Source organism: Gorilla gorilla, chromosome 9 (genome assembly GCF_029281585.2).
Source record: "Gorilla gorilla gorilla isolate KB3781 chromosome 9, NHGRI_mGorGor1-v2.1_pri, whole genome shotgun sequence".
In the NCBI taxonomy this organism is placed as follows: domain Eukaryota; kingdom Metazoa; phylum Chordata; class Mammalia; order Primates; family Hominidae; genus Gorilla; species Gorilla gorilla.
This window is the reverse complement of record NC_073233.2, coordinates 66,740,865-66,754,678: the sequence shown is the minus strand read 5'-3', so window position 1 is coordinate 66,754,678 and position 13,814 is coordinate 66,740,865. Positions and strand designations below refer to the sequence as shown.

At 43.9% G+C, this 13,814-nt stretch overlaps 1 long non-coding RNA gene across 1 annotated transcript in view; it reads right to left on the bottom strand.

Moving 5' to 3' along the window:
* LOC129525495 (uncharacterized) overlaps positions 1-9,572 on the bottom strand; it is a 39,054-nt gene extending 29,482 nt beyond the window's left edge. Inside the window, exons 1-2 of the long non-coding RNA XR_010135478.1 lie at positions 9,041-9,572; positions 6,626-7,669 (exon numbers count right to left, since the gene is read on the bottom strand). This is a non-coding gene — a long non-coding RNA (uncharacterized lncRNA). The remainder of the gene's footprint in view (positions 1-6,625; positions 7,670-9,040) is intronic.
* Between the last annotated feature and the right edge of the window lie 4,242 nt (positions 9,573-13,814).

Sequence of the window (13,814 nt, the reverse complement as noted above, 5' to 3'; positions counted from 1 at the left end):
CTCCGTAGTGAAGTAAAGCAGGCTATTTGTGCACTTCCCATTCCAAACACCTAGCATCAAATAAGAGAGTTCCTAGGGGCAGCAGGGTTCTGCCGCATCTGGATCCCAAATTTCTTGCTCATGGCTGAGCCATTATATGAAGACACAAAGCGGGGAGAAAGAAGTCCCTTTTCTGGGATGCTGACCAAGAGAAGGCCTTTAAAGATATCAAAGAAGCCTTAATTCAGGCCCCAACCTTGAGACTTCCAGACCTAACTAGGCTTTTTTTTTGAATGTCTATGAGTGGAAAGGAATGGCCATAGGAGTCCTGACACAAGTCATAGGATCATGGCATCACCTGGTGGCACACTTGTCCAGGCAACTAGATTCTGTGGCGCTTGGATGGCCTCCATCTTTCAAAGTGCTAGCTGCCACTGCCCTACTGGTGCAAGAAGCTAATAAACTGACTTTAGGACAGCAACTGACAATCCGGGTAACACACTCGTTTATAACTTTAATGGACCAAAGTGGGCACCATTGGTTATCAAATCTGAAAGTGACTCAATACCAAGGGCTCCTATGTGGAAATCCCAGCACAACTTTAGAGACTGTGAACACCCTAAAACCGGCTCCCTTGATCCCCATTGAGTCAGTGCCAGGAGGCTAGCTTGATTGCTGTGTGGAGGTGCTAGATGAAGTGTCCTCAAGAAGTAGAGATTTGACAGATTGGCCCCTCGGGGACCTGGAAGTTGAGTATTTTACTGATGGGAGCAGTTTCATACTAGAGAGGATCTGCCCAGCGGGGCATGCAGTGGTGACTTTGGACTCAGTAGTACAGGTGAAGTCTTTGCCTACAGGAACTTCTGCTCAGAAGGCAGAGCTGATAGCTCTGACAAGAGCTCTCTGCCTAGCAAAAGACCAAAGAGCAAATATTTACACAGATTCCAAATATGCTTTTGCCTCTTTGCATGTTCATGGGAGATTACAAAGAAAGAGGACGCTTAACTGCAGGAGAAAAGGAAATAAAATACGATGAAATTCTATAGCTCTTAGATGCTGTATGGGCCCTGAAACAGGTGGCAGTAAGGCACTACAAAGGGCACCAAAAAGCAGGAACACTAGAAGCAAAAGGAAACAGGAAGGCAGACAAAGAGGCAAAACGGGCAGCAATGGCAAATCTACCTTCTATAGCGGAAGCCTTAGCTATGCCTTTCCTCCCACAGATCCACCTCCCGGATACCCCAAGCTATATTCCAAATGAAGGAACCTGGTTTGCCCAGGAGACTGGGAATTACATTAAAGGAGCATGGTGAAAATTATCTAATGGGAGGCTAGCCATACCTGAAATGGTGGCCCCCAGGTTTGTGAAACAGTTCCAATAAGGAATTCGTATGAAAACAAAGGTACTAGAAACGTTGGAAGATGCCATTTCTATGTGCCGTGGCTCACTGCGATTACCTGAGGAGTTTGTGAACAATGTCTAACTGGTGCCAAGAACAACCTTCACCATGGGCCTACCCAGTCCCCGGGAATTCAGGAAATGGGAGCCACATCCTGTGAAAATTTGTTTCTGGATTTTAACGAGCTGCCTTGAGCAGGGGGCTCTCGGTCGGTACATATTGGTGTTCATTTGCACCTTTTCGGGGTGGGTCGAGGCTTTCCCTACCCGGACAGAGAAAGCATGAGAGGTAACCAAGGTGTTGTTAAAAGACATTATTCCCAGATTTGGACTAACCCTGACTCTGGTGTCAGACAATGGACCAGCATTTGGGGCTGAAATACTTCAGGACTTAACTCGGCTGTTAAAAATAAAATGGAAGTTACACACAGTTTACTGGCCACAGAGCTCAGGAAAAGTGAAGTGCATGAACTGGACGCTCAAGCAGCTGCTGAAGAAACTTTGTCAGGAAACTCATCTGAGGTGGGATCAGGTCTCGCCCATGGTGCTCCTCTGAGTCAGGTGCACCATCACCAAACAAACTGGGTATTCATCCTATGAGATCTTATTCAGCCGGCAAACCCCAATTATAAGTCACATTATAGGTGATCTCTGTGAGCTTTGAGAACTAACCTTAAGGAGGCAAATGCAGTCTTCAGGTATGGCCATGCAAAAAGTGCATGGCTGGGCATGGGAAAGAATGCTAAACTGGAAAACATTTTCCTCCTGGTGTGGTGAGACTCCCATAAGACATTGATAAAATGCCCAGCAGGCTGTCGCATCTGGCATACAAAAGTCACAATAACTTATTATCTTGACCATTCAGTTTCCAGGGGACTGTAAGTCTGGGGTCCCCTGATGGAGATGTGACTACATCTGTGCAGATATTTCGTCTGGGGAGGGAGGTTCCAGTGCTGGAGGTTTGTCCTTTGAGGAATACAGGGAGTGTGGAGGAAGCAAGGGTTTCTGGTCAAAGGGGCAAGACAGTGCAGACACATTCCAGAAACCCAGATGTAATAGTAGAAAGTCTGCTAGGAGGAGCCACTCACAGTTTACTGGACAATCTTCAAGCTGCATGATGCCAGGATCACTAACCTTCTCTGTCACTCGTGCCTTGTACTTTCGGCCTTTCTAATTCTTGCCTTGTCTGATGGCCTTGGAGAGAGTAGTGCACCAGTCCCATTGCCCCTTCAGCCCCCTACTGCCCAATCTGCCTTCATCCACCAGGTTTGCCTGTTCTCCCAGGTGCCCCAAAGCAAAAGAAATTAAACAAGACCAAAATAAATGGAGAAATAGACTTTGTTCAAGATTGTAAGACTCAGCAATGGTAAGACGCTAATCATCCACTATTGAGTTAACTTGTTTTACACAATTAACACACAGATTACACAAACACACAAACTTTGATCCAGGTATTGCACCATACAAAAAAATCAAAATAAAACTTAAAATCAATTGCAGACTTAAACCTAAAACTATACAACTTCTGGAAGAAAACTTAGAAATGATTTTTGTGATCTTACATTTAGCAGAATTCTCTGATGCAAAAAACAAAAGCATGATTCACAAAGAGAAATATGGAGAAAGTGAACTTCATCAAATCTGCAAACTTTCCCTCCCAAAACAGGACTAAGGGGATGAAAGGACAAGCTATACAGATATAAAATATCAGCAATTATCACAAATATTATGAGAAAAACAATATGACAAAGGACTTGTTTCTAAAATATGTAAAGCCCTCTCAAAACTCAGCAATAAGTAACCAGTATAAAAACGGGCAAAATATTTTAATAGACACTTCCCAAAGAAGATATGTGGATGATATAAACACATGAAAAGATGCTCAAATCATGAGTCATTAGTGAAATGCAAATTAATACCACAAAAGGATGTCATTACATACCTATGATAATAAATGAGTCGGAGAAACTTTGTGTTTAAAAGTATATGAAACAACTGGAACTCTCACACATTGGTATCAAGGATGTGAAATTACATAGCCATTTTGAAATCAATTTGACAATTTCTTATAAAGTTAAACATACACTTTCCATGACAGCAATTCCACTGCTAGGTGAACCCAAGAGAAATGAAAACTAGTCTTCATACAAAAACCTGTATGCAAATGTTCACAACAACTTTATTTACAAACTTCCCAAACGGGAAACAACTCAAATGTTCCTCAGTGGGTGAATGGATAAACAGATTTTTGATACATTCACACAGTGGGAATGCTACTCAGCAATAAAAAGAAAAAAACTATCAATGCATGCAACAGCACTCATGAATCTCAAGTGGAATGTTCTAAGTGAAAGAAGCCAGACTCAAAGGGTATGATTCAGTGTATGTTCAACTTATATGATGTTCTGGAAAAGGTAACACTAGAGTAAGGAAGAGATTAGTTGTTGCGAGGGACTGGGGTGAATAGGGGATGAGTGGGGAGAACACGGAATTATTTAGTGTGATGGAACCAAAAAAGGAATTATTTAGTGTGATGAAACTGCTTTGCTTCTTGATTTTGGTCATGGTTACATGACTGTAGGCATGGTCTACATGAACTGTATACCAAAAAGACTGAATTTTACTGTATATGAAATAAATGAATTTAAAAGAAACATGAAAAGTTAAAGTCTTTCGAATAATCTGTAAGACAATTAATTGGGTGTAGCGTGTTTTGTGTTTATTTCTATCATCTTTTTTTGTATCATCTACTTTTTCCACTTTTTCACAATTTATAAACCTTTGCTTTGTTGCCTCCTTTATTTTGATTTTTTCCTCTTATTCTATTTTCTAGACAAATAGTTTGTCAGTTTTACACTCTAGTTCTGTTCTATAATTGGATGCCCTAAACTAGTACTGCCCAATAAAATGTCTGAAGTGATGGAAATGTTCCACATCGGCACTCTCTAATACTACAGTCACAGGTGGTTCTTAAGTACTTGACATGTGATTAGAGCAACTGAGAATTTGTATTATTCACCACTTTTATTATTTGATTTTTGTTAAGTTGAATTTAAATTTGAATTTAAATAATCACATGTGGGCCGGGAGCGGTGGCTCACGCCTGTAATCCAAGCACTTTGGGAGGCTGAGGCGGGTGGATCACGAGGTCAGGAGATCGAGACCATCCTGGCTAACACGGTGAAACCCCGTCTCTCCTAAGAAATAGAAAAAATTAGCTGGGCATGGTGGCGGGCCCCTATAGTCCCAGCTATTCCGGAGGCTGAGGCAGGAGAATGGCGTGAACCCGGAAGGCGGAGCTTGCAGTGAGCCCAGATCGCGGGGCTGCACTACAGCATGGGCGACAGAGCAAGACTCCGTCTCAAAAAAAAAAAAAAAAAAAAAAAAAAATCACATGTGATTATTGGCAACTGTCTTGAACAAAATAGCCCTGGGCCTTTTAACATTAATATTTAACTTAGCAAAGTCTAAAGTGAATTGAATAACTCCTCCTAAGCGATACAGAGATAAAGTCTGCAAACGCGTCTCCTTTATTTACAGAAGAAAATCCAAAAACATACACATGGATTTCAAAGAAGTAAAAGATACTGCAGCTATTTTCCAGAAAGCTATTCTACCTCTCTCACACTTTTTAGGAGCCATACATGTATGGAAATGAATTCACGACAGATTAAGAATATCTATATGTGCCCTCGGAGTCACAAGGTTTTGTGCTGAAATGGGTGAGCTACTTAAGTTGGGACAATAAGATGGCAAAGAGAAGTTTCCTCAGGAAACCAGGATAGACTCATTATCGGGAGAGTAACACATCCGATATTACTGCAGCTCTATTTGTCACTATGCAGAAAGCCAGCCAGGGGATAACATGAAAAGCAGAACATAGAGACTGAACACACAAACAAGTCCTCAAAGAAACTGTATACTACTGAATTAAGAGCTCTGCTGAATTCTGGAATGTCCACTCAGGTGAACCAATGAATCCATTTTATTGTTTCACAGTTAGAAAATATTTTTACTGTCAATATGAAAAGCTCTTACTGATATAAAGCCTACTGTGGTCTTGGCACCACACTACCTTACCAGTATAGAAAGCATTATTTGCCTACCACATTCTTGAATTCTCCTTACATAGCATCAAATGCAGCTATCCTGTTCCCCAAATATGTTTTCCTGTGTACATGACTTTACTCAGGCCATTCCTTCATCCTTGATACACTAGTGAAATGTTATTCATTCTTTTTAAAAAATACATTAGTTTTAGACATACCAAATGCATAATGTACATAATTAATGTATACAACTTGATGAATGTGAAGATACATGATCACCACATTCTATGACATCGAACTATCTATCACCTCCCAAAGTCTCTTCCTGCCCTCTTATTTATTATTTTTGTAATAAGAACACTTAACATAAAATCTATCATTTTAGCAAGAATTTGAGTGCACAATAGTGTTAACTATTGGCACTCATGCTGTTCAGATCCCTACAACTTATTCACCTTGTGTAAGGAAACTTTGTATCCCTTGACTAACACTTCCATTTTTCTCTCTTCCCAGCCCAGCAACCACTTCTACATCTAAGAGTTTGACAATTTTAGATTTATTATTCATTAATAAATCATTTTTCATACGATGCTGCTGTAGTTTCCTAAGTCTGAATTAAGCATTCTTCTCTCTGTACTCTAAAATCACTTGTTTACGTCTCAATTTAGTATTATCATTTTGCATATTTTGAGCAAAATAGTGTGGGTCAAAAACCAGTCTCTGTAGTCTGACCGCCTAGGTTCAGATCCTTGCTCTGAAGTCCATTACTTCTGCAACTATAAGCAAGTTGAGCTTCAGTTTCTTCTTTTGTAAAATAAGTATGATAATAACTACTGCATAGTTCTATTAACTGTTAACTGGGATAATCCATATGGTGGGACACAATTCCAGGCACACAGTGTTTCCTCAGTAAACATTAGCTAATTATTTTTGCCTGTCTATACTTTCCATGATTTTAAGTGTCTATATTATTTGTTAGTCATCTTGTTGTCTTAAGACACGTTTAGCATTGTTAACTCATACTCTATCATTGTGCTTTCCACAAGCACTTATGTGTATGAGCTCCCCAAATGTATTTTAAACTACCTAAGAGAAAGGCTTATAATGACCATTGTTTAAGAACTTATCTCCAAGAACTTCATATGACACTATGGTTAGACTATCACTCCTCTAAGGAGTTGTAAAAAAGTAGATATACCTTTGAAACTTCAGGTCTAGTCCTGTGGTCATCTTCCATGGCACTAAATGACTTGTTTTCTTCAGTCTTCATGGAATTCATGATGAGTTCAAAGAGAATATAACTAATGTCTACTAGTGGATAAGATGGAGAAACAAGGATTGAGTTTATTCTGCCACATGAAATGTGTAAAATAACCCAAAAAGGCAAGATCTATGAAATAACAACTTTCAATCATTGGACATCAGGCTGTGTGGGATCTCATCTCTGATATCTGAGAAGAAAATCATATGAGGTAAGCCCTGTGGCTATCTAGGTTACTGTATGGAGTTTCCAAGGCATATCTTAGGGAGGAGAACAGGCAGAGTCTAACAGTTTCCCTGACTTGAGGAGACAAGCTGGGAGTTTTGGGAGGCCAGGCTGACTGGAGCTTGTATGGCAGAGTACTAGGGAGAAGAGAGCCACAGGAGCACATAGTATCAGAGATCTACAGTGAGTATCCCTTGAGATTTCAGCTTGGTCAGTGCATGAGAGGAATGAAGCTGTTGGAAAGGAACAGGAAAAAGAAGTACCCAAAAGGAGCAGATGTAACAATTTCTGAGGCTCATACACGACTGGGAATAGATTCAGTTCACAAAAATCTGACTAGAAAACTTCACAATTCATGAAGTATCAGAGAGGCTACTCTGAAAGGTACTTCTTCCATAGTGGGACAAAATTAGCCCTAGTTCTGCTCCCACCTAACAAATAAAAGCAAACTTTGAAATTATAAAATGGTTTCCATGCAAAATATCAACATACTAGAACAAAGCTCAAGAATATTGGTGGGAATGTAAAAATTTCTGGCACCCGAAGTTGTGAAATTAACAAAGCTTGATATCTAATAAAACAATCAGCAAGCATTTAAGAAGTGGATAAATATGACCCATAATGACTAGAAACATCAGTGAATAGAGACAGATACAGAAGTGAGAGAGATGATAGAACTAGTAGTCAGAAATATTAAAAGTCATTACCTTGAATTTCTAGCCAAAATGGAGTAACAGGGACTGGATTTCCCCTAGTCTGAAAGCAAAACAAAACAAAAATGGGCAAAATATATGAAACAACGCTTTGCGAGGAACTGGACATCATGCAGTTAAGGACAGTGACAACTGAGATGCATCCTACAATCCATGCTAGCAGATTACCTTGAAGGATTCCAGGCCAGTGCCGCAAGGAAGGACAGCAAGACAAAGCCAGTTGGAATTCTAGATTTGAGGAGACAAAGCTCAGAGACCAGGGTGGTAAGAGGTCACGGGCCACAGACCCTGGTAGGAGACCTGCACAGAGAGGGAACTCCGGGTATATGAAGAGGGTTTCCCTAAAGCCTTCAGCTATGTACTGATCAGAGCAGCAGCTGAGAAAACTTCCCAAGGCCAGGAGAGAACCACCCTAAAACTGTCATAGTCTAACTTTCCACCAACCCTCTCCCTATAATCCTTTTGGGGATCCCCGTTTTCTCATTTCTAGATTAAGGTCTTTGGCTCAGATCAAACTTTTATTGTTCGTGTGAATTGGTTCCTCTGAGCTTTTTAAAAAGGATTCCAGATCCCACCCTCACAGACTCTGATTCAGTATGTCGGGGTGTGGCTATGGAATCTGCATTTTTACCTGCCTCACTCCACAACCCCCGCCTCAAACGCGCACCAAGTTCTTTGAACAGCTGCCTCTGTCACCGCAGGATGACCTCAATGCTTTCCTAAAGCCCCAGAACCTGTGAAGGTAACCTGTGCTTGAAGCTGTGCTTACTTACAGAAACAGAGACTGGATGTCAGTAACCACCGTGCTACAAGATGGGAAACGAACTTAGAAGCGCTACCCTAACCTGAATCCTCAATTGCTAATTACGATACCTCAATCTGTTCCTCGGGGAGAAATGCAGCTTGCTAGGCACATGCAGTGTTGGGCGGCAACAGAAAATAGGAGACTGCCACACTCAGCTGTTTCTGGAAAGCCCCATCTCTTTCCAGGAATCCTTGCTTTCCAACTACTTGCCCTAAAAGACCTTAAGGAGCACCCCCACACTACACTCCAGGCACTTTGAGCAGGAGCTCTCCTACTCCATTCCTTGATCAGTGAATAGTTTCTGCTCTGCTTAACCGAACCTGGTCTCCTTCTACGGGCGAGAAGGGCACCGGGCAGGGAAAGGATCCACCAGGGTCAAACGACCCTCTTGAGATTCAGGAACACCCAGATGATCTCTAAGTATCTCTTCAGGAGTACAACTCTTGGCCTTTGAAGCTGAGACAGGGGGAAGGGAATTACAATGGGCGGCTGCCCAGCTCCCCATCCAAAGCCTCCTTGACTTTGGGCTGAGGTCCTTCTGCCTACTGCCCTTGTCAGCCATCCCCCTAAGAACTCCAGGTCCGATCTGGGAAAAGAAAAACCACTCACAGAACCGGAGAGTCTGTCCACACGGTGCACGTGCCAGTCAGTGCCCACCGCTCCGGATTCACAGGTGCTGGAAAGTCTGCTCTCTTTTATCTCTCAGCTGAACTTTTCCCTCCTAGAAGGGCTCGCCCGCGCGTGGCAGGAGCCTGGGAATTGACACTCTCACTGGCCAATGGACGAAGAGTCTCTGGAGGCTGTTTTTCCCTCATTGGATGTAAATGACTCATCTCTCATCCACTTTGGAAGCCAATTATCATCACTCCAGACAGTGAAGGGAAGGGAAGGATGAGAGCACACGCCTGCGCTGCGCGCGGGTGCGTCTGAAGGCCGGGCGGAGGAGACTGCGCGCCCACCCGCACCCCTCCTTATTTGTCTGGATGACCCTTCCCGGTCTCAGTGATCCCCTCTCCGCACCACTCAGTCCACGGGGACAGAGCTCCCGCGTCCCAGGATAAACTAAGCAATCACTGCCCTGCTCCTTCCTGCTCATGGGAGTCCCTTGTCTCCCAGTGGACGCCAGGGAGGAGCTGCGCGGCAGCTGGGCGGAGTGGGAGGCACGTGGTGCTTTCGCGCTTTCCCAGACTTTTGATTGCCAGCGGGGGCTGCGCGCTGGCGGGAGCTGCAGGGCGAATAGCCAGCCAAGTTGCTTAGGTGTGTGGCAGTTGCTGCCATTCTGCAGCTGCGGGGTGGGCGACGGTGGCGGGATGAGCATCCAGGCGGGATCCTTTGGCAGCAGCAGAGAGAGCTCCACCCGGATGATGCAGAGGCTCAGGCTCCAGCGGATTTCAAGCCCCAGAGCAGGCTGCACCCGCGTCTGCGTGAAGTCTACAGGGACTTGGCCTGATCCGCAAATGAGCTAACTTCGCGGAGGGGCTGGCGAACACAGACAATGCCAGCCTGGACGAGGAAGCAGCCAAAACTGCTTAGGCTTGGTTCCCAGGACGAGCATTACTGAGTGAGGTACTTTACCCTTCGGATGAAGACTCCAGAGTTCGGCCTCCCCAAACTGATATCAAAGAAGTGCTTTCCATGGGGCTTGAGAAAACGTCTTACTGTTTAAGGAAAGAACGGCTTACTGTCTGAGACCCTGAATAGAAGGAAATGCCTTTAGTATTGGGTGTTATTTTTCAGAAGTTGGTCAAAGAAGGAGACAAGATGGTTGATTAAGTGGGGATGGTGACAATTATTTTGCAACTCATAGAAGGACAGATGTTCATGTAACAGTTGATAGTTTTGGTGGAATAATCATGAGCATGTTTCTGAAATTAATGTAAAATATACAGAGACCCCTAAAATCACTGCTTAAATTACACGGGTCTTGAGGTGTTCGGAAAGAGCAAACTTTGGAAGTATAATTGTAAAAATAATGTCATACAGACAAGGAGAAGAGAAAACTTAACGACAGCTTTCTTAAATCGCTGTTATTCTTGAATCATCTGAAAGCAGTACACGTGCCTGGCACCAATATACATCAGAGAGTAAATCATTGCACAAGGAGACTTGATCTTCTTTTTTTGTAGAATCTGGAGGAAAAAAATTATGAAAAGCAAGAGGTGGTAGAGCATGGTGTTGTCGGAATTGCCTGACATCATTGGAGATAGAGAATTTGCCCTGGTAAAAGGTGCTCCTCAGGGAGGAGCATCTGCACATTCCATTAGCATAAAGCCCCTGGTGGGCCATATGAAGAAGTCTGGATTTTGCTATAAATGTGAAATTTATTTTAAATGGAGGATTTGAAGCAAGGGAGTAATATACCCTGACATATTTTTTAAAGCCACCCTAGCAGCGTTTGTGCGGGGTACAAACTCTGGGAGGACAAGAAGAGATGTGGAAGGGAGAAGGCAGCTAAGAGTCTATCCCAGGATTGCAAAGATGTTGGAGCCCGACCTCAGATGGTAATGGTGGAAGTGTTAGAAATGGCTGGATTCCACATTTATTTTGAAGGGCCAGCCCATGGAATTTGCTTATGGATGTTCCATAAATAAGAGAAACAGAGGGCTCAATGATGATTCCTGGGCTTTTGACTTGAGCAACTAGAAGGATGGGGAAATCCGAGGACAGAGATGCTGTGTGTGCCAGGATTGCGGTGCTTATGTGTGTGTGTGTAATTCTACTTGTGAGATGTTGAATTGGTGATGCTAATCCACTCCAACTGAAAAATAAGGAGGGAAGTGGACATTCAACACATGATGACAGGAAGACAGGGAAGCTGGAATTTATGATGGTAACAATGTTGGCCATTAGCTGAGAAGTTTTGTTTGTTTGTTTTTTTTTTTTTGGACACAGAGTCTTGCTCTATTGCTCAGGCTGTAGTGCAGTGGCATGATGTCGATTCACTGCAACCTCCACCTCCTGTGTTCAAACCACTCTCATACCTCAGCCTCCTGAGCAGCTGGGATTACAGGTGCCTGCCACCATGCCCAATTGAGTTTTGTTTTTCTAATAGAGATGGGGTTTCACCATGTTGGCCAGGCTGGGGTCGAACTCCTGGCCTCAGTTGCTCTGCCTGCCTCAGCCTCTCAAAGTACTGGGATTAGAGATGTAAGCCACCACCTCAGGCCTAAGAAATATAATTAAAGTACAGGGAAAATTAAAAGGGAGAAGAAGGTTCATAGAAAGATATCACGGCAAATGATAAATACAAAAGCCTGCCTTGTTTCCCATACCCCCTGTGTCTTAGATTCCCCGAATTTTACCTCCCATGGACTGTGCTTGTCCCTTCGTAATGGCGCTCCAAGCAGCACTGCTGCACACCAATTCCTGAGCTTCCCTGCTTCTTGAGCTTAGGAATAGTTGTGCTTCTACTTCCTGTTTATTTGCTCATCACTGGCGTAGCAACTGAACCACACAATTGGGATAAGTAACCTGATGCCGTTTTGGGGAGCAATCTTCCATTTCTTCCTTACGTATAAAACTGACCCTCACAGAGAAACTAACTGTCTAGAGCGATAGGTCCAGAGTAGAGCTCTAGCTTTGCTTTTGCCTTTGCAGCTTTGTCCTGAGAGGTTTGATGCAATCGCACTGCAATGGGAATCAGTGAAAGAGTAGGGATGCTCAGGGAATCTGTTGGGCCACTAGGAAAAACTCATTTCTAGCTAATGCTTATACGGGGCTATGGAAGTTGTCTAACATCCCTGGGGACAGAGTGTTTGCCCTGAAAAGGAACATTCCCTTGGCACAAAGCATCTTGTTGGCTGGATTTTATAATAAACGTGACAAGAATGCTTTTGGCCAGTAACTGGTGGTTAGGTCATATTGTGGTTTGCAAACCCATAAAGAGGAAAAGGCCTCTCATGTGGTTGGGAGAGGTGGGAATGGATCATGCACTAAGGTCAGGTCTGGTGAAGTTAGGGAATAAGGCCAGTGTTTACGAAGAGTGATTCCTTCATGAACCCCTAGAAGATGCTCTTGAACCCTAATAGTAGGATGATGTCTGTATTTAGAGTTGCAGACAACATGTTCTGGGAATACAGAGGAAGGCACCACTGCCTCTACCCTGAGAGTATATCACAGAGAAAGATTAATATTTGGACTAGATGGCTGAGAGATGAGTAGGAGTTTGATAGAAGAGAGCAGGGAAACTGGCTGTACAATGGCAGAAGTGGCAGGAAAGGCTGAGGAGAATTGGCCTCTGGGGGTGGGTTATAGATACGGGCCTGGGCACCACATTCTGGAGCTTGCAATGGGGTATGTAAAAGCTTAGATGGGACGGTCTTTTCCTCTCCTCCTGTGGGTTCATAGTGGGCCCACCTCACTCACTGCTGCAAACAAGCTGCCCCCATTTGAGAGAAAGCTGGAGTGGGGTCTCTAAGCCTCCAGCAACCACTTAGGAGCCAGCCTTGATGCCCTGGCAGCTAACTCTTCACATGGAGACCCCGTAGTCCATCCTGTCTTGGGAAGACAATGCACGCATGGGGAAGGTAACATCCCCCTCCAGATTCCAGAGGCTCCAAGGAGCCTCTCTCTCTCTTCAAGAAAAGAAATATTCACTGAGCCACGGGTGGAGGTGAACATGGTTTGGGACCAACAGGCGGCTGGATGGTTTCACCTCCACGGTCATACAATGGTACTGGGAGATGAATGGGGGTAGGGCGATCTAGAATTATTTCAACCTCAACTTCCAGTGGGGCGGTGCTTGGTAGTTGACTCATTGTGGCCCCATTTAATATTCGCAGTCACCAGTTGGGGTAGGTGTGACTGTTGCTCCCATTTCACAGATTAGGACAGGATAGTTTGCTAGAGGTCACAGGACTAGTTGGGGAAAGGAAAGGGTGTCAGGTAGGATGTTAACCTTAGAGCCTCACGTTTTCTTAGGCTCTTTCAGGGGGACCTTGGGCAAATTCCTTTCTCTCTTGGTGGGGGGGGGGGGGGTCTCCATTCCTTATTTGTAAATTAAGGAGTTCTTCCAGTTTGTGATTCTCTGTACTTTAACATGGATAGGTTTTTTAAAATGGGGATTATGGGAACCCCACTATATTTAAGTAGAGTAGGTCTGGGGTGAGGCCCAGTAATCTGCAGCTTTGAACAAACGCTGGCATCCACAAAACTGGCTGAGATACTCAGGCAAAGTTTATGATGCACGAAAATCTTATTGCGAGCTGTCCAAAACACATAACGCTGAACTCCATCTGCAGAGATCCTGTTTTGATACCCTTGGTTGGACTGTGGCTGGGTAATTTGCATTTGTCAGAAGTGAGGCCAGTCAGCTGGTCAACAACCCCTCCTGTCGCTCTGTGACCCTCCCCGGGCGTCCGCGGTGCTTCTTTACTTGCATCTT